Raw genomic sequence first — 19,279 nt, 5'->3', positions numbered from 1 at the left:
TCATTGTGTTATGTCCATAGAAGTTACTCTGACTTGTTAAATACTATAAAACTACAGTGGGTAGGAAAAAAGGGAAAAGAAAGGGGCCTAGAAATGCAAAGGCAAGCCAACAATCCGAACGCAATGCATGCTAGTGCATTAAAAGGGCACTAGGTTGAATAGTTGTTTTTTTAAGGATCCTGCCTAGTTAAGTGCCAGATTTTCCATCTTTTGCCAGTTGAACCAGAAGTGAATTTAAGTAATTTTTTGAATGCAATTTAAAAATAAAAAAAAATTGGAATGGTTTAAATGGATATTACTCATGGTACTGTGAATACATCAATATAATTCACTTTAGATTAATTGGGTAGGCCCCTTTTCTCTTTAGACTGACACTTAAATGAAGCCCCCACCCCAAGCCAGGAACAAAGTCAGTTTAAACTTTAGGCTCTATGGTTTCACTAGCCATTTGCTACTCTAAAAATGCCTGGGAAATACATGCATATAACATTTAATGTAGTTTATCAGGAACACACGCACAAGCAGCGTGAAGATCAGAATAGCTATTTATTCTTTATTGCACCTTGGCTAAACAGGTTACAGAGAACATTTAGAGTTGCAAAGAATATATTTACATCATCGCATATTATATTCACATTCACTGTCTGTAGTGCTTGCAGCGTCTTTGAGCCAGTGCATGGCAGAGGCTGAAGATATATCTAGCAAACTTCAAGTGCAGAGACCCCAAATGGTTTCTTTTGGTGCTGCCAGGCGTGTTAGAAAACACAAACTTACAGGCATCATCTGCAAACAAAGTACCCCAGCATATTAGAATAAGAACTTCAAATAAATGCCACCCTCAAAATATAGTGCTAGACATTGCAATACTTCTGTAGCCCAGGAAGGTACATCATACTGCTCCTCACGCACATCTGGTTTGATACTTCTGATTGTGGCTCTGAGGGGAAAGATAGAAGCTGATCAGTCCCTGCATTTAAGACCTTGCTGCTCACTGTGGTAGAGCATCTGAGTACCGTACACATTTAAAATGAACATACATCTCTGTTCTGATTGGCAACAAGATGATGTCCCTGTAGCCAATGAACCAAGGATGTTGAATAGAGTCAGTTATGACACAAGGACTATTCAGAGAATTTCATTTCTCAAAGAAAAACAGCTCCATAAAATGAAACCCAGTTTTCCAGTAAAGTCATTACAACAGATAAATGAAGAATTCGAAAGGCGCTTCCATTTTAATCACTCTGTGCCCAAGAACAGTGGCAGGTGGACATTACTAAGAAACAAAGCAATATGGACTCTCAGTGGGTAAAATTCATCCCAGCACTGAAGGCCTTGCAGGAGGCCCTATGCAAACTATGAATCCCTTTGACAATGCATTTAAGTCATGAATATGGCTATGTGCATGCACCGAGCTGAATTTCATTCCAGTAAAGAATACTCAGGGCCCATTTAACAAAGAGGATACAAGGTTAAGAAGCCATTCACAACCTCATGACTTGTTCACAGTAAGGGATTCCATTTTTGCATAGGGTTATTGGGCGACACTGAACCATCAGCTTCAGGATACGGGTCACTCAGGAAAAAGGTTAAAGACCTAATCATTTGAGTTTAGCAAGCCATAAGCTCTTTTTCCCAATCCTTTCTTGCTTGTGAGGGTCTTCTGCATCCCTCAGAGTCCTCTCCCAATTCCCACATTCCCCCCTAATCACCAGTGTAAATCCAACTTGTAGCCACCTTCCTTCCAACGGAAGAGGAACAAAGCATCAATAGCAAATCTCAAGATGAGCAGATGCTACTGGTGAGCAATGTAAGGTTCTCTCTCTGCCTCCCACCTCAAAACTAAATGTTGTGTGCTAACCTCACAGCAGGTCCAAGCCCGTATCAATCAGAGCCAAAACTAAACTGCATGATTACGTTAGCAAGTAGGTTTGAGATTGAGAATCTACGTTAGTGTAATTTCTATGTGGAGGTGCTGCGCAAGAGGGATGTACAGGGAGGATCAATAACAGAAGGACATCAGAGGCTAAATTAAGCAGTCCTGCACCTGCTCCAACTTTCTTACTTTAACTCACACCTTCCTATGGCTGCTCAGTATGAAGATGCAGCTATTTAAACACCCTTCTGAAGTCTAGCCTGGATTTTGGCTCTTGGTATTCAAACTGGGTCTCCAATAGCAACAGAGAGCATTACCCAGGATGCCGCTGAGCTGCACCAAAGGAAGGATTTTTTTCCAAAACCATTTGCAATCAAGGATTTATCATTCTCAGCTGAACTCCAACAGATTGGATCCAGCCTTAGTTATTTACTAAGGTTTTATTACTTTGCTATTATGCAAATTACTTCATCTCCTTTGGCAACTAATTTGACTAATATTATCGAGTTGTAGTAGTTTCTGGGCATATTGAGTAATAACGAACCCATCTCAGATAACAACACCATTGCCACAAGCTGCAGGTAAAAGCCCATGGCAGCAGATAAGCGAACCTGATGCAGAAACCAAATTATAGCAATATTTATGAAGAGATTATTGCCATATATAGCAAGTATGAATTCTAAGACAACCCTAGAAGAAAAAGTAAAGGCAGCATAAACTAAACTGGGTCTCAAGACAGGTTTGATGTTTAATTTACAATATGCAACAATGCCCATTTTAAACCTTTCTTAATACACGTGCGTCTTGACATTTTACTAAGTTTCTCACTAGATCAGTAATATTTCTACTCTTTCAAGTTTTGTTTTTTTTTAAAATCCTCCAAGTTTGTCTTACAGCTTTCCCATCATATTCCTGTTTTCATGAGTTCAAGATGTTGGTGGGGATACATGAAATCATATGACAGTTCCACAAACCATTGTTTGTTCCGCATTAACACTTGTGTCGAGACTGGAGCTTTCATTCTCTCAAACTCAGACCCTCAAAGGCCTGACACCACACGGCTATGGTGATTTTACACCTGCAACCCTCAGACTGCTGGAGTGCTTAAATCAAATGTGTTGAAGTCCTAACTTACTACCTCTATTTGCAGTGTCTCAAATGTTTTCAGTGATGCTAATTACATCGGCAGGAAATTACATATAAATACCTGATAAAGTAACGTTGAGCTCAACTGAGGTGTCCATGCTCGTCTGTTTAATCCTTAGGAAGGTTGGTATTTTCCTCACTGCCAGCTAGAGAACACACAGTGGAACATAGGCTTTTAGTTTCTATTGAACTCATTTAGCTGTGGCCAGGTCTTGGAACAGTGACTTTCATTAGGTATCATACGCAATATCTAATCAGTGAGCTGTAACTAGAACAATAACCTAATCTCTTAATTTCTTTGTATTCCTTGGTTTAAGTCAAACCATTACTTAATTGTGTAGTTAGTCCAAAAAAGCCATTACCTTAAATTCTGCTCAACATCTCAGACGGTAATTATGCAGATCATTTCTTTTTTCCACTCTCTTAAATATCTTGATTCTTAACTGGCTACCATTTTACAACTGATCTCCTTCTGGCACAGCTTTCAATATGCTATGCTAGAACTCCACCCCCTCAAGCTCTCCTCACATGGGGTATGAATGGTTAGACAGATGGGAGTCTCAAAAGCACTTTATTTTTCCCAATATTCACATCTTGGATATTTGTGATTTAAATGCAACATATGCAATGGTAAAGCCTTATTTTAGAGGTTATGCCACAGCATGGAATGGTTCTAGATTCTGATGTATGAGTCAATGTGAACAATGGTTTTTCTTTCAAAAGATGTCTGTCAGAGAAAAACAGAGTTCTCACTCTCTGGTTGGGTGCAGCAAAGTCAGATACTTACTATCTCCAGCAATTGCGTGGCGGGAGACAGCAAAACATGTCTCTCTCCAGCTAAACAATTACAGCAAGCATTTATACCTTTGGTTACATACAATAAGCAACAGCTGCATTTTGTTTATACATAGGTCATCTTGATATCTTATTTTTCTCCTCACTTCTATTTAGACGACAGTCTATATTCCATATCTAGCAACAACGTCTCACACAGTTCTTTCCCATGTGCCCCTCACAATCCTCGCTTCTACAAGTCTTGTGTTATTATGGTAACAGCTGGCCTGACTCTTGCTCACGGAAGAGACTGTTTGCATTTAAATCCCCTTCAAATCCCTGTCAGTTCTTGCTCTACTTCCACATGTCTTATTTTAAAAGGTTGGTATTTTCAATGGCTGAAAATCAGAACCATGGATGAGTCCCCCAGGAAGGTGTAGTCCATATCTGGATTGCTGTCTGCCTTTGGGAAGATAATTATTAACTGGCACTATTAACATGTTGGGAAATCCACTTCAACCTTATTAACATTCTTTTAAGAAGCCACTGCTATCAGGCAGTGCCTTTTCTCAATTAAATGGCTCATTTTGCAGCCACCAGCTACTCGCTTGGTTAATGGCACCTTTGGCCCCTCTAATGCCCACTTAATGAGGACATTTTCCAGCATTCAGCACTGCCAAATTTTGTCAGGCTATTAGTCAAAGCCTTCAGGAGTTTTAGAATGCTCAGTCTGGCCATAGCCTATTCCTCTTCAGTCACCTTACAACACCAGTACAGTGGAGGGCTATCTGCACTATACCCCCGAGATGGCATAGGTGTTGCACAATTATTACAACATGTTTATATCTTTGCTCCTTAATAGCTCATTAACTTGGAGGTCAAGCTTCTTTGCAGATGTATTAACATTAGAAAACTTATTAGAAAACTTACAAGCTATGTTGCACCTTTTAAGAAAAGTTCTTTTTTTTTTTTTATAAACAATCAGATCAAAGCATTTCATCATTGGATGCACTGTAAAGTTTATTCCTCTCTTATAAAAGGACTTCACTGAATTTCTGCACAGGGTTTGGATTGGCTATTGAAAGCGTATTCTTTTAGCTGATCTATTCCTTTAACATACCTGAATTAACGTCTGTTTTATTACAAACTTGCAACATATGATGAATGCTTTTGCAGTGTTTGAAAGGATTTTGCAAACAGACGTGTGGAAACATACAATCAGCGTTAAAGTTCTTTAACAAATGTGTCTACTAGATTTAGCATAATTTTGTTGAGACATTTGAGAGAAATGCTGTGCTTTAATAACTTTGTATTACAAGTTAATTGCTATATTAATGCATTAAGACCAATTTAATTTGAAACAGAGCAGTCCTTAAATGTGCTTTAAAAGGTAAGTGATTTTCATTTGCTGAAATGGTTGTGTAAAAACCTTAACACAAACTAAATCTCAACAGAACAGTCTGATGCAAAGAAAACAGATGACCCTTCCACCCTTCCTCCCCAAATTAATAAATTGTTTAGCCACTGTAAATATCTGCATCCATTCTTTAAGGATATAGACTCAAAAGCGGCCAATGCTTCCTCTCTGCCCCCCTCTGGCATAAAGACAACACTGCAGTCGTATTTATGTCTCCACGGGGCAGTAACTGATTAGCAGGCAACAGTAAAAGGAAAGTTTAAAAACGCAGCCTTGCCAAGTGAAGTAGCAAACATCTACTTTAGCTATCTGAACTTAAGAGGCTAATATGTCTCCACAATGCTGACACACTAGTGATGGACCTGCCCTGTGCCAGAGGGTTAAGCAGTGTTAACACACAAACATCTGAGACAGTTTGGTTTCAAAGGTAGTTGCTGTTATCAGTAAATATTATGATGAAAGTTATGTAGTTCTGCTTGTGTGCACATGAATTTTATAGTGCTTACAAATATTAAAATGTACGTATAAAACATAAAATGTGAGAGCTCTCACATTTTATCAGTTTCCTACATGAGCCAGGAAAAAAGTTCTAGCCCAAACCCAGTGGACAACGATGTATGATCATGACTGTTCTAAATTAAATAATGAATGCATTGTAGGACTGCCTTCCATGGTTATTGGGCTTTTCTTTAAGGCTTAAAAAACAAAGATGGACAAAAAATAGGAAAAAGTAATTGCTCTGAGAGTTTCTCAAAATTAATGCTAGATGGTCTGGGAGCTTAGATCCAAAATGAACGTTGTAGAAAAATAAGGTATAAATTGAAATGTACTCAAAGTTTTTAATTCCAGGAAAACAGTTTGCAGGTTGAATTTAAAAATCCCCTTCAGCCTAAGTAACCTAAACATAACTCTAAGCAAAGTGCTTCAGAGAACCAGAAAGTGAAACTACCAATCTAATTTCATTGTCCAATCTAAATTAGGATCAGTAAAGGAGGGGAGGGGAAATCAGCAAAAATGATGGAAGGTAAATTACATTTTAAGACCTTTCGTTTTCAAGCATCTAACAGTTTATTAGTGACAGATAAGGACTTTTTTTTAATAAATGTGATTTTTTTAAAATAACCGGACCATGATGTCCCTTAAACATCAGTTTTTATGCTCCAACTCACTAGCACCAGCAGTTGTGGTAACTGATGTCATGCCTGGAATATTAGCTTCCGGTGCAAAGGATGCCATAGTACGTACCTTCAACAGCATTTACATTACACCATTTCAAAGGAAATTAGTGCTGTCGTCCTTCCTCAAGAGCAACTATGAATAGGAGACAGAATATCAAACATTTGCAAAGCAAGGCACTGATTTTAAAATACTTCTCAGTTCTCCCTATTTTAAAATGATGCATTCAAATGTAAAACCCACTGAACTGTTCTTTTATTTCCATGCAGGCACTGCATGAACTCAGTAATGTTCCTACAATTCATACATCATGTGCTTACCCGCCTTGTTGGGAACTAGGTAACCTGTATACATTCAACCATGCTGCATGCCAACAAAATAGGCACAAATATTTCTACTTCAATTCATAAATAACCAGGATTTCTCTCTTTGCTCTTTCATTAAGAAATGTGCCTAGTCTCACAAACCCAGAACTGAAGCTAATGGATTAACATTTTAAATAGAAGCATTACTTACGGCTTGCCTACGTGGGAAATTAAGCAGCAAAACTACAGCTGTATAATTACACTGCTATAGGTATACTGGGAGAACTCTTCATGTGGCATTAGATAAACTGGAAAGTCACTCTCATTCCAGATTCTTAGCATTTATATGATGCTTTTTGTCTTCAAAGTGCTTTAAAAGTATAACCCTCAAAAAACCTCATGAGGGGTATTAAAATGTTATCTCCAATTTAGATATAGCAGAACTGAAACCAAGTGGCAATTTCCCCAAGGCCACAGAAGAGAGTTTCAAAGGCAAGCATAGGACTGAGGAGTTCCTGAGAATAGAACAGTCACTTCTACTTGTCCTTGCATACAAGGATGTAGGGCCTTTTCCTGATGCAGCTAAAATTAGTGCTTTTAACTGCCTTTCAAAGGACATTTGCGCCATCTTTCCCCAACCCTCTGGAGAAAGCAGGCATCCTTGGAAATAATGTCAGGCTGCTAATCATTCTGAGTGCTCACAGGTTTCAGAGCACTGAGCGTAGACGCAGCCGCTTCCTCTCTGCCACCTAATGACACACACACGGCACGACAGCCACATGTGTAATGCCTCTAGGGGCATGGGACTATTAACACACATGATGCTGAAGAGAAGTAGTGATTCTTCCACAATAAAATCAAAGCAGCAACAAAAAAGAAATCCGAAGTAGGACCTCAACCATGAGACTGAAATCAACATATATAATCGCCGCTATCCACTTACTTTAGAAAACAGGGGGCTTTAGAAAACTCAAACAGCTGCTGAATTTCATAAGCAGCTCCTGAGACAGCTCTCATCTCTCCCACCACCTCTCAGCAATCTAAAGCAATGCAAATACCTGCCATTTTGCAGCTTATATCTGTATTTAATTGTACATCGAGGACTTAGCTAACTACTTCCAAATTCTGGTCTAGACAACACATACTAACAGGCTAGTGTAGACAAGGTTGTGTGTTTAACACAGTATTGGAGGGGTAGTAGCCATGTTAGTCTGTATCCACAAAAACTATGAGGATTTCTTCAAATGCATCTGAAGAAGTGGGTTTTTTACCCATCAAAGCTAATGCCCAAATAAATCTGTTAATCTTTAAGATGCCACTGGACTCCTCATCATTTTTAACATGTCAGCTTAACATGTGTTAAAGGCACATCGCCTTGTGTACACTTCAGGCTGTCAACATTGTTAGGAAACACATGCTAATTCCTAGTCTAGATAAGGGCTTAGCTGATGGTCTCTGATATACGGAAGTACTATTTAGAATGTACATGGTCTCCATGCTCACCTCATGTCTAGGATGCAGACTTCTGGGACCATGTTATCTTTTGATTCTTCTTCCCCAAAAGACAAAATGCATTATACAGCAATTATAATCATTCTAAAACTTGGCATGGAAAGGAATTATAATTCAAGAGAGATGGAAAGGATTGGGATGTTTGGATCTAGGATATTTCAGAGAAGCAGAGTGGATTCAGGTTCACTTCTGCAAACATAATGTCCTTGAACAAATGGAAGGCGGTGGGGGTGGGGTGGGGAAATAATGTGCTAGATGGACATTTATTTCCATGAAAGGATCCCAGTCTGCAGAGTAAAATATCAGGGCAGCTCCACCTATCATTTTAAATATGGCCAAATACTGACTAAATTGCAGTTCATGGAAACACCAGGTCACAATGGTACATAAACAAGGTTAGAGCTCCCTACTCCTGCTGATCAAAACAGCAAATTTTCACAAAAGACCTTGTTCATCCTCTTTACGCTTCTTTAGAACCAACATCATCTGGGGATACCAAATGATTGAAGGGGACTGGTACTGGTGGAATACAATACTCATCAATTCTAAGCTGCTGATTAAAATTCAGCTCCAGCTGGTAGTACTGTAACTAAAAATGGTTAGCCACTGAACAGCTATCTACAGGTAATGCACAACAGGTTAGTTGGTGTCAATCTAACGTAGGACAAGTGTCCACATTGCAAAAGGCATCACCACAATTTGCCCCAACGGAATGGGTAGAGACCAATTACCTTCTTGCCCAGAGGTGAACACATTGGAACAGGGCAGGGAAGAGAAACTGGCCCTGCTCCTGAACATACGATACCTGCACTAGACAGAAAACTTCTATCTTCACAACTCAGGATCCAGCACCTTTCACTGACTACAACATTTATATTAAAAAGTGTCAGGCTGCTAATCATTCTGAGTGCTCATGATTTCAGAGCACTGAGCGTAGACACAGCCGCTTCCTCTCTGCCACCTGATGACACAAACATGGCACAGCAACCATGTCTGCAACGCCTTTAGGGGCATGTAGTGAACCTGCATGAAGTGATGCTCACCTCAGCTCTAGGAGAAAACTCCTGTGTCTGCAGTATTCACATCTGCCCCCCTGTAAAAAAAGCAAAAAGAAAAACAGAAAATAGAGCATTTATTATACTCATTTAGACAGGCGCTTCAGAGGCCCACTATTTGGGTATCAGTGTGTGGCTGAGAGCAGTTTGGAAGACTAAGCACTACAGCCAAACTGAATAGAACCATTTTTTTTTAACCTTATGAGGATAAAACATGTACACCATCTTTGCAAATAATTTTACTTTCCACCAGCCCCACAGCAAGATCAGAGTGTTTTTTTTACAAGAAGTGTCCCTTGACTAAGCTGACCACAGAATCGGATTAGGAGATCTTTAGAAAGTTTTCATCAGTTCTAAAAAAAAAAATAAAAATGGACAGCAGCAGCAAGGAAGAACTAAAAAGCCAATTCCATATGAAAAATATGGAGAAATTAATCCAGTGGTTAGAGCTGTGGACTAGGAGTCAGGACTTCTGGGATCTATTCTCAGTAGTGCCACCAATTTGTTACATGACCATAGGTAAATCATATTCTCTTCATTACTCAGTTTCCCAACTGTGAAATGGGTATAGGAATATTTACTGAGTGGATCCATAATTTCAAAGGATAAACACAGACAATGCTCCACAAACTTTCTAGTAGTGTTTTCCCACTGTAGTACAAGGTATTCTTTGATCCATGAAGTTCAAAACAGGAGAAGTCTGAGACTTCAAGGGCACATTTATCCAGTTTCTCATGTGCCGTCAACAAAGCAAGTCTATTTTATAAACAATGTCAGGCTATTAATCATTCTGAGTGCTCATGGGTTTCAGAACACAGAGTGCAGACATAGCCCCTTGCTCTCTTCCACCCAATGAAAGATGACACAGTAGCCACTTGGCAAAACTCAGGGAAGGAACCCATCTAATGTCAAACGATGCATACATAAATGGCAAATAGCAAGGATTTAATTACATTGGTGAAGATTCTGATGCACAAACTGAGTCAATAAAACGAAAACATGTCATGACATCAATAAAGCCATATAACAACCTCTTTACACCCCCATTTATTCATGCACTGTTGTGTGCGTATGTAACACCTCATACTGCTCTCTCTCTTAAGGGAATTTCCCCCAAAGCTAGTTACAGTGTGAGATTTTAGGATTCATACATTTTTAAGGCCAGAAGGGACCATTCGTTCGCCTAATCTAACTTCCTGCATAACAGTGCCAAAGAACATACAATAATTTCTACATCAAACCCATATGTGCTTTGTCATGAATAGTTAGTAAAGGGTTAAAGTATAATACCTGGTGGGCACCTGACCTGAGGACCAATCAGGGAAGAGAATTTGAAACTCCTAGGAGGGAACTTTTCCCTCTGTTTGGGGGGGTCTTTGTCTTTAGCCGTCTGGAGTTACAAGAGACCAGATGTTTTAATCAAGTCTACAAGTTTCCACCTTTCTGAACTAAGTTCTTCTAGTCAAGATAGTGAGTATTAGAAAGATACGTTGTGTCCTCACCTAATAATCCTATGCTTGCAATTCTGTGTGTTTGTTATTGATTATTCTTATTCTGCTGTGTTGTTGTACTGAGAAAGAGAGAGGATTCTCTCCAGAACTTATGAGTTATACCCTATGCGGGTCCAGCTTGGGCTCATAGAGATTCTGTATTTTCTTGTTTTTCTTTTAATAAATTCTTTCTATAAAGACTTGATTAAATCCCTTCCACTGTGGATAGGGGAGGCGAAGACACTCTCTCGGTGGTGAGACAGGCTTATCTCCGGGCAGAGAAGGGAGGGGGGAGAGGGTTCCTCCTGGGTTTGATTCAACCAGTTGAATCAGGTATCTCTTTCCAGTGGCTAGGAGAGAGAGAGGGGGGGAGGTTTCCCTCCGATGAGTGGATCTGTATTTCCCCAGGGAACGTCTCTGGAAAGGGGAGTGGGAGGGGGAATATAGGGGTGTCTCGGCCCACGTAATCGACCGAGTGGTGGCAGCCTGAAGGAGACCTACCCTAAGGATTTTGGGGTGGGGGAAGACATGCTGGTCCTCACTTTGAAACCCCCCAGCTTCAAGTGAGGGTAGACCCATGACATGGTGGCAGCGGAGTTCGAACCCATTGTTCGAAGGAGTTTTTTCAGCTGGGCTACGCTGAAGGGAGCTCTTTTCTTTCTTGTTGCTTGGACAGGCAGCTTGAGGAAAAGGTGGTTTTGAAGCAGGTTCAGGGTTAGAAGATTTTCAGTTTCTTCCAGGGCTTTCTGTTACAAAGCCCCTGTGGAGTGCTGTTTTCGTCCATTGTGAGAGGAGATATCACTCAGGATTCCTGAGGTGGGGGGAAGTGCTCAACAAAGTACATTCCCATCCAACAGGAAAAACAGGTTTGGGGGGGGGGAGAGATAAACCCTCCAGCCAGGTTTTTTTTTCCTGTGTTGAGAACACAGATCTCTGAGGAAATAGACCAGATTTTTCTCAGGGGTATTGTTAGCAGCAGCCTTTCAGCTGGGCTGCTGAGTACAGCTACTCAGAGCAGAGTGGGACAGAGAATTTTTTTTTTACTCTTTCCCTCTTTCTCAGTACAAACCAGTAACATTACACAAACCACAATTTGCTATACAAAGGATTGATTTCTCTTTCTTTACTCAAGTTATCATAGGCAGGGGTAGGGACTGTCAAGCAACACAAACAGTTCACTGACTGCAGAGGGGTGTGGCCAGCACCTGAAGGCACAGACATGACTGACTCAAAGACCGCACTGGAAATTGCTCAAGTAAATTTAAAAATCCTACAGGCACAAAAAGAGAAGGAGGAAGCTGCCCATCAGAGAGAGATGGAAAAACTAGAAGCTAACCAGAAAGCCAAAGAGGCAGAACACAGGCGGGCAATGGCAGCCAAAGAGGCTGACCGGGCAACCAAAGAGTTAGAGCTACGAATCCAGACACAGGCTTTGGAATTGGAAAAAGCTAAACAGCAAACTCCACCCAATCCAATCCCTCTTCAACCTACTGATCAACCTTCTCGGAGAAAATTTCCCGCCTACAGGGCAGGGGATGATGTTGAGGCCTTTTTAGAAAACTTTGAGAGGGCCTGTATTGGATACCATCTTCCTAAAGATCAATACATGCTGGAGCTGAGGTCACAGCTCAGCGGACAATTATCCCTGGTGGCAGCTGAAATGCCTCTGGGCCAAATGAACGACTTTCAACTGTTCTAACCAAGGCCAGACTCAGAATGGGCATCACCCTGATCACGCCCGTCAGCGTTTCAGAAACCAGAAATGGACACCGGAGGAGTCATTTCCAAAACACGCCTCCTACATTGAAAAGCATTTTTCTTCCTGGTTAGCAGGAGCCAATGTTCAAACCATGGACGAGCTAACCCTCCTGATGATGATGGAGCAGTTCTTGGATGGTGTTCCGGAGAACATTAGACGCTACATACAAGATGGTAAACCAAAATCTCTCACTGAGGCAGGGGAGATTGGAGCCAGATGGATGGCATCGGTAGACAACACAAAGCTACGGCCAAAGGAGCGAATCACACAAGGTAGCCACCGAGACTAAACCTTACCATCGAGGGCCAATCAAGCCCACACCTACAACCCAAGCACAGTCACACCCTACTTCTTCGTCTACCTCACCAGTTTCCAGTAAACCAACACAACCCCGTGACCCATCAAGTGGGCGATGTTTTGGATGCAATGAACTGGGGCATATCAAAGCCAAATGCCGAAGAACCTGAACGGGTCCAACTCCTTGCACCTGCACACCAAGGAAACCGGAATTAGATATATCTCAAATACCCGTATGCTTTAGGAAACTTTGAGAGTGGACGGAAAGGAAGTTATCGCATGGAGAGACACTGCAGCACATATGTCAGCTATCCACGAACCCGTGGACCCCAAATTCATCAACCCGAAAAGCACAGTGACTGTTCGACCCTTCATGTCAAAACCTGTGACATTACCTTCGCGCAGTTACCTGTCCAGTACAAGGGCTGGTCAGGGCGTGGACTTTGCTGTCTATGACAATTATTCTGTCCCCATGATTCTGGGCAACCACTTAGCCCATCACGTTGAGCCGCCAGAAACAGAGGGAGTGGTTACACGCAGCCAAGCCAGACGAGCTGCTGCAGCCATCCCTGTCCTGAGCCATCCACCAAGACCCGTCTGTGTTAACAGGGACCCAGACAGAGGTGGTGGAACCGGATCCCATGACAACACCTACAGCAGCCATACTACATCCAGTCCCAGAACCGGAACTGGAAGAGCAACCAGCGGCAGTACCAGCGCCAGCACCGGCGCCAGCGCTTACAACTCCACCGCCGGAGCGACAACGGGCCAAAACTGGCAGAAGCAGCAGACAACCCTACCCAAGAGGCTCAGCCGGGCCTGAAATGACACTTTGTGCACCAGCGGGCGCGGTTCACAGTCAACGGAAACAACCTCATCACCTACATCGCTTCCACAGGAACTGGTGTCTCCGCCTCAAGGGAACAGTTCCAAGCAGAGCAGGAAGCCGATGACAGCCTCAAGAAAGCATGGGCGGCACGCAGCAACCCACCGCCTCTCAGCTCCACTAACCGATCCCGGTTTGTGGTGGACCAAGGACTTTTATACAAGGAAAGTCTTTATGGTGGACACCAGGAGGGCTGGCATCCTCAAAAGCGGTTGCTAGTTCAAAAGCTCTTAAGCTTAGCCCATGATCATCCCAGTGGCCATGCTGGGGTGAACGAAGCAAAGACAGGTTGGGAAGGTCCTTCGACTGGGAGGATGGGCAAGGACATTGCCAAGTATGTCCGGTCTTGTGAGGTATGCCAAAAGGTAGGGAAACCTCAAGACCAGGTCAAGGCCCTCTCCAGCCACTTCCCATAATTGAGGTCCCATTTCAGCGAGTAGCTGTGGATATTATGGGTCCTTTCCCAAAAAGACCCCAGAGGAAAGCAGTACATACTGACTTTTGTGGACTTTGCTACCAGATGGCCGGAAGCAGTAGCTCTAGGCAACACCAGGGCTAACACTGTGTGCCAGGCCTTAACTGACATTTTTACCAGGGTGGGTTGGCCCTCTGAAATTCTTACAGATTCGGGAACAAATTTCCTATCAGGGACCATGAAAGACCTGTGGGAAACTCATGGGGTGCATCACTTGGTTGCCACCCCGTACCATCACCAAACTAATGGCCTAGTGGAAAGGTTCAATGGAACTTTGGGGGCCATGATCCGCAAATTCGTCAATGAACACTCCAATAATTGGGATCTAGTGTTACAACAGTTGCTGTTTGCCTACAGGGCTGTTCCACATCCCAGTTTAGGATTCTCACCATTCGAGCTGGTGTATGGCCATGAGGTTAAGGGGCCATTACAGCTGGTAAAGCAGCAATGGGAGGGGTTTACACCTTCCCCAGGGACTAACATTCTGGACTTTGTAAACAACCTTCAAAACACCCTCCGAGACTCTTGGGCCCTTGCTCGAGAGAGCTTAAAGGATGCTCAAGCGGAGCAAAAGGTCTGGTATGATAGACACACCAGAGAGCGTTCCTTCAAGGTAGGAGACCAGGTCATGGTCTTGAAGGCGCAACAGGCCCATAAGATGGAAGCATCCTGGGAAGGACCATACGTGGTCCAGGAGCGCCTGGGAGCTGTTAACTACCTCATAACATTCCCTGATTCCTCTTTAAAGCCTAAAGTGTTTCATGTTAACTCTCTAAAGCCCTTTTATCCCAGAGAATTACAGGTCTGTCACTTTACAGTTCAGGAAGGAGATGACACCGAGTGGCCTGAAGGTGTCTACTACGAAGGTAAAAGAAATGGTGGTGTGGAAGAGGTGACCCTCTCCTCAACCCTGCAACGTCTGCAGCGGCAACAGATCAAGGAGCTGTGCACTCTCTTCGCGCCCTTGTTCTCAGCCAACCCAGGACGGACTGAGCAAACCTGCCACTCCATTGACACAGGTAATGCTCACCCGATTAGGACCCCACCCTACCGGGTGTCACCTCATGCCAAAGTTGCTATTAAACAGGAGATTGACAACATGTTGGAGATGGGTATCATCCGCCCTTCTACCAGTGCATGGGCATCTCCAGTGGTTCTGGTTCCCAAACCAGATGAAATACGCTTTGCGTGGACTACCGTAAGCTAAATGCTGTAACTCGTCCAGACAACTATCCAATGCCACGCACTGATGAGCTATTGGAAAAGTTGGGACGTGCCCAGTTCATCTCTACCATTGACTTAACCAAGGGGTACTGGCAAGTACCACTAGATGAACCCGCCAGGGAAAAATCTGCCTTCATCACCCATGCAGGGGTGTATGAGTTTAATGTGCTTCCATTCGGATTACGGAATGCACCTGCCACCTTCCAAAGGCTGGTGGATGGTCTACTAGCGGGATTGGGAGACTGTGCAGTTGCATACCTCGATGATGTGGCCATTTTTTCTGATTCATGGCCCGAACACCTAGAACATTTGAAAATGGTTTTTGAGCGCATCAAGCAGGCAGGACTTACTGTCAAGGCCAAAAAGTGTCAAATAGGCCAAAACAGAGTGACTTACCTAGGACACCAGGTGGGTCAAGGAACCATCAACCCCCTACAGGCCAAGGTTGAGGCTATCCAACAGTGGCCTGTCCCAAGGTCAAAGAAGCAGGTCCAATCCTTCTTAGGTTTGGCCGGATATTACAGGCGATTTGTACCACACTACAGCCAAATCGCTGCCCCACTAACTGATCTGACCAGGAAAACCCAGCCAAATGCAGTTAAGTGGACTGATGAGTGTCAGAAAGCCTTTACCCAGCTTAAGGCGATACTCATGTCGGACCCTGTCTTAAGGGCCCCAGACTTTGACAAACCCTTCCTAGTTACCACCGATGCATCTGAACGTGGGGTAGGAGCGGTACTCATGCAGGAAGGACCGGATCACAACTTCCATCCTGTCGTATTTCTCAGCAAGAAACTGTCTGAGAGGGAAAGCCACTGGTCCATCAGTGAAAAAGAATGTTACGCCATTGTATATGCCCTGGAAAAGCTACGCCCATACGTTTGGGGCCGGCAGTTCCAGCTACAAACTGACCATGCTGCGCTAAAGTGGCTTCACACCAACAAGGGAAACAACAAGAAACTTCTCCGCTGGAGCTTAGCTCTCCAAGACTTTGACTTTGACATTCAACACATTTCAGGAGCTTCCAACAAAGTTGCTGATGCACTCTCTCGTGAAAGTTTCCCAGAATCAAGTGGCTAAAAACTTTTCTTAAAATGTTTTCATGCTTAGTAGTCGATGTAATAGTGCATGTGTTTTATTACTCTGGTTGTTTTACAGTTCTAGGAGGAAATCGCCAGTGGATCCCACTGTGACGATTTGGGGCGTGTCATGAATAGTTAGTAAAGGGTTAAAGTATAATACCTGGTGGGCACCTGACCTGAGGACCAATCAGGAAGAGAATTTGAAACTCCTAGGAGGAACTTTTCCCTCTGTTTGGGGGGGTCTTTGTCTTTAGCCGTCTGGAGTTACAAGAGACCAGATGTTTTAATCAAGTCTACAAGTTTCCACCTTTCTGAACTAAGTTCTTCTAGTCAAGATAGTGAGTATTAGAAAGATACGTTGTGTCCTCACCTAATAATCCTATGCTTGCAATTCTGTGTGTTTGTTATTGATTATTCTTATTCTGCTGTGTTGTTGTACTGAGAAGAGATGATTCTCTCCAGAACTTAGCAAGGTTATACCCTATGAGTGTCCAGCTTGGGCTCATAGAGATTCTGTATTTTCTTGTTTTTCTTTTAATAAATTCTTTCTATAAAGACTTGATTAAATCCCTTCCACTGTGGATAGGGGGAGGGGCGAAGACACTCTCTCGGTGGTGAGACAGGCTTATCTCCGGGCAGAGAAGGGAGGGGGGAGAGGGTTCCTCCTGGGTTTGATTCAACCAGTTGAATCAGGTATCTCTTTCCAGTGGCTAGGAGAGAGAGAGGGGGGGAGGTTTCCCTCCGATGAGTGGATCTGTATTTCCCCAGGGAACGTCTCTGGAAAGGGGAGTGGGAGGGGAATATAGGGTGTCTAGTGGTGGCAGCCTGAAGGAGACCTACCCTAAGGATTTTGGGGTGGGGGAAGACATGCTGGTCCTCACTTTGAAACCCCCCAGCTTCAAGTGAGGGTAGACCCATGACATGCTTAAAGTGGAATGTCACTGATTCTCAAGTAGATGCACTACTCTTTATATCCTAATTGCTAAGTGAGGGTGCTCAATGTCTTCCACTGTACAAGTCATGTTTTAATACAGAGAATGTCTCATGGACAGGCCCCTTCCCATTTGTAATCATGCAGCATACCCCTGGGACCTACAGGAAAAGTAACATTAGGAAAACATTTCATGTATTTTCCATGTAATTTAGCAGCTTCATAATGAGTAGCAGCTAACACAAGCTCTCTGCCAGCCAGCACAATGTGTTTCATAGATCTCCATACTTAGGTAACTTTGTACTAAACCTAAAATTCACTCACCCAGTGTCTCATTTTCAGGATCAAATCTCCTTTCATGCCACAATCTCTTTATATACTTTCGCTAAACAAGAAAAAGGAAAAAGAAAATCAGAAAAAGGACACAGAGTATCAAACAGCTGCCTCACACACAAGCCCCTAAATTTTATTCTTTTCTCACCCAAGAATTCCCTTTCCTGAAAGCCCACCTCAATATACCTTAGTTCCCCAAAATCTTCTCCCCACTTTAATTTCTAAAATATTCACTTTCACCCCTTGTCCCAACCTTCCTTTAAACACACACACACCCACCCCAGATTTCATGGTCTGCGATGCATTTTTCATGGCTGTGAATTCGGTAGGGCCCCAGCTTGTACACAAGGCTTCAGCAAAACACAAACCCCTTTAAAATGGCCGATTTGAAGAGGAAGGAGCCAGCAGGATCCGTGCACCCCGAAAGCGGGTCACTCACTGGGGCCCCGTTCCCACTGGCGCTCCGCCCCCCCGCTTTACACGGCTCCCCGCGACAGCCCCCACAGCCAACCGCCCCCCCACCGCGCTGTGCGAAAGGGGGGAGCAGCGCGAGCCGGCGACCAGGGTCAGAGGGGCACCCCCCACTCGCCCCCCAGGCCCTTCCCCCAACGGGGGCGGGGTTCGGAACCCCGGGGAAGACCCCCCCAAGATACACGGGGGGCGCCCCAGGAGCAATCTGGGGGCGCGAATACGGGCCGGGGGGGGGGACAGCCGGGCCCAGCCCCGCGGGTGACCGTTGAGCGGAGCACGGCCCGAGGGCTCGGCCCCCCCCGGGAGAGGATCCCGCTGGGGTGCGGGGTGCCGAGCTCCCCCACGGTCCGGCGAGGGCAGGGCCCGGCCGCCCCGCACTTACCGCCGCTCTGCAGCTAGCCGAGAAAAAGGGGCCCTGAGGCCCGCGCCTCCCGCTTATATAGAGCTGCCCGACGGGAGCCCTAGAAGGACAAAACACCTTATCCTCCGCAGCCCGCATCTGGTTCGTGGTCGCAGACACTCCCCCTGCTGGACAGGAGCGTGAAGTGCAGCGAAAAGAAACGGGGGGCCAATATGGCCAACCCCTGGCGTTCAAAAAGCTCGAGCCTGGCTCTGTTCAACAGCTAAATACATTCAAAATAGCTGTGCTTTTTATTGCTCCTCCTGGTGTCTGAGCCTATACAGCTCACATTTCCCAGCCATGCAGGCTAGACACACAGGTTTCCTAAATAAAATAAAATAAATCAAAACCAAACCAAACCCTACAATGGCAACAGTCTCAATGAATCCCATGACTCCATGAGACGGAGCTTTAAGAGAAACACCAAATAGCTCAAGAGCTGGCAACACTGGAAAGGGGTCTGTAAAGGCAGGGGACAAAAGGAAGGGAAATGAGGAGATCGGCCTTGGGGAGGAACGAGAAGTGGGGTAAGGCTGGATTAGAGACCCATTCCTGTCCAGGAAGTGATTTTACCCCTGGAATATCTCAATGTGCATGCATATGAGGAGAGAGCTGCAATGAGGCTGATGGACTGAAAGCGAATGAGAAGCTAGTCTGGTGAGCTTGAGGAAGA

General features: G+C 44.0%; 1 long non-coding RNA gene and 4 other non-coding genes across 6 annotated transcripts; all 5 read right to left on the bottom strand.

The window, feature by feature from the left end:
• Positions 1-527: 527 nt before the first annotated feature.
• Positions 528-18,704, bottom strand: LOC120386733. 2 transcript variants are annotated; one of them, XR_005589885.1, is made up of 7 exons: positions 18,589-18,704; positions 17,727-17,787; positions 9,247-9,296; positions 8,195-8,240; positions 6,456-6,521; positions 3,081-3,165; positions 528-937 (listed from the first exon to the last, which is right to left on the bottom strand). It is a non-coding gene; the product is annotated as an uncharacterized LOC120386733 (long non-coding RNA). The 2 variants fall into 2 exon arrangements; XR_005589886.1 differs by lacking the exon at positions 18,589-18,704 and adding an exon at positions 18,104-18,249.
• On the bottom strand, positions 5,306-5,437 carry LOC120387036. Its single transcript, XR_005590010.1, has one exon. It is a non-coding gene; the product is annotated as a small nucleolar RNA SNORA17 (small nucleolar RNA).
• On the bottom strand, positions 7,361-7,494 carry LOC120387034. The gene has a single exon (XR_005590008.1). It is a non-coding gene; the product is annotated as a small nucleolar RNA SNORA17 (small nucleolar RNA).
• LOC120387035 lies at positions 9,086-9,218 on the bottom strand. The gene has a single exon (XR_005590009.1). It is a non-coding gene; the product is annotated as a small nucleolar RNA SNORA17 (small nucleolar RNA).
• LOC120387033 lies at positions 10,027-10,157 on the bottom strand. The gene has a single exon (XR_005590007.1). It is a non-coding gene; the product is annotated as a small nucleolar RNA SNORA43 (small nucleolar RNA).
• Positions 18,705-19,279: the final 575 nt, after the last annotated feature.

The sequence above is a fragment of the Mauremys reevesii genome, linkage group 19, assembly GCF_016161935.1.
Source record: "Mauremys reevesii isolate NIE-2019 linkage group 19, ASM1616193v1, whole genome shotgun sequence".
Classification (NCBI taxonomy): domain Eukaryota; kingdom Metazoa; phylum Chordata; order Testudines; family Geoemydidae; genus Mauremys; species Mauremys reevesii.
The sequence above is the reverse complement of the archived record's forward strand: the minus strand, read 5'-3'. Positions and strand labels throughout refer to the sequence as shown.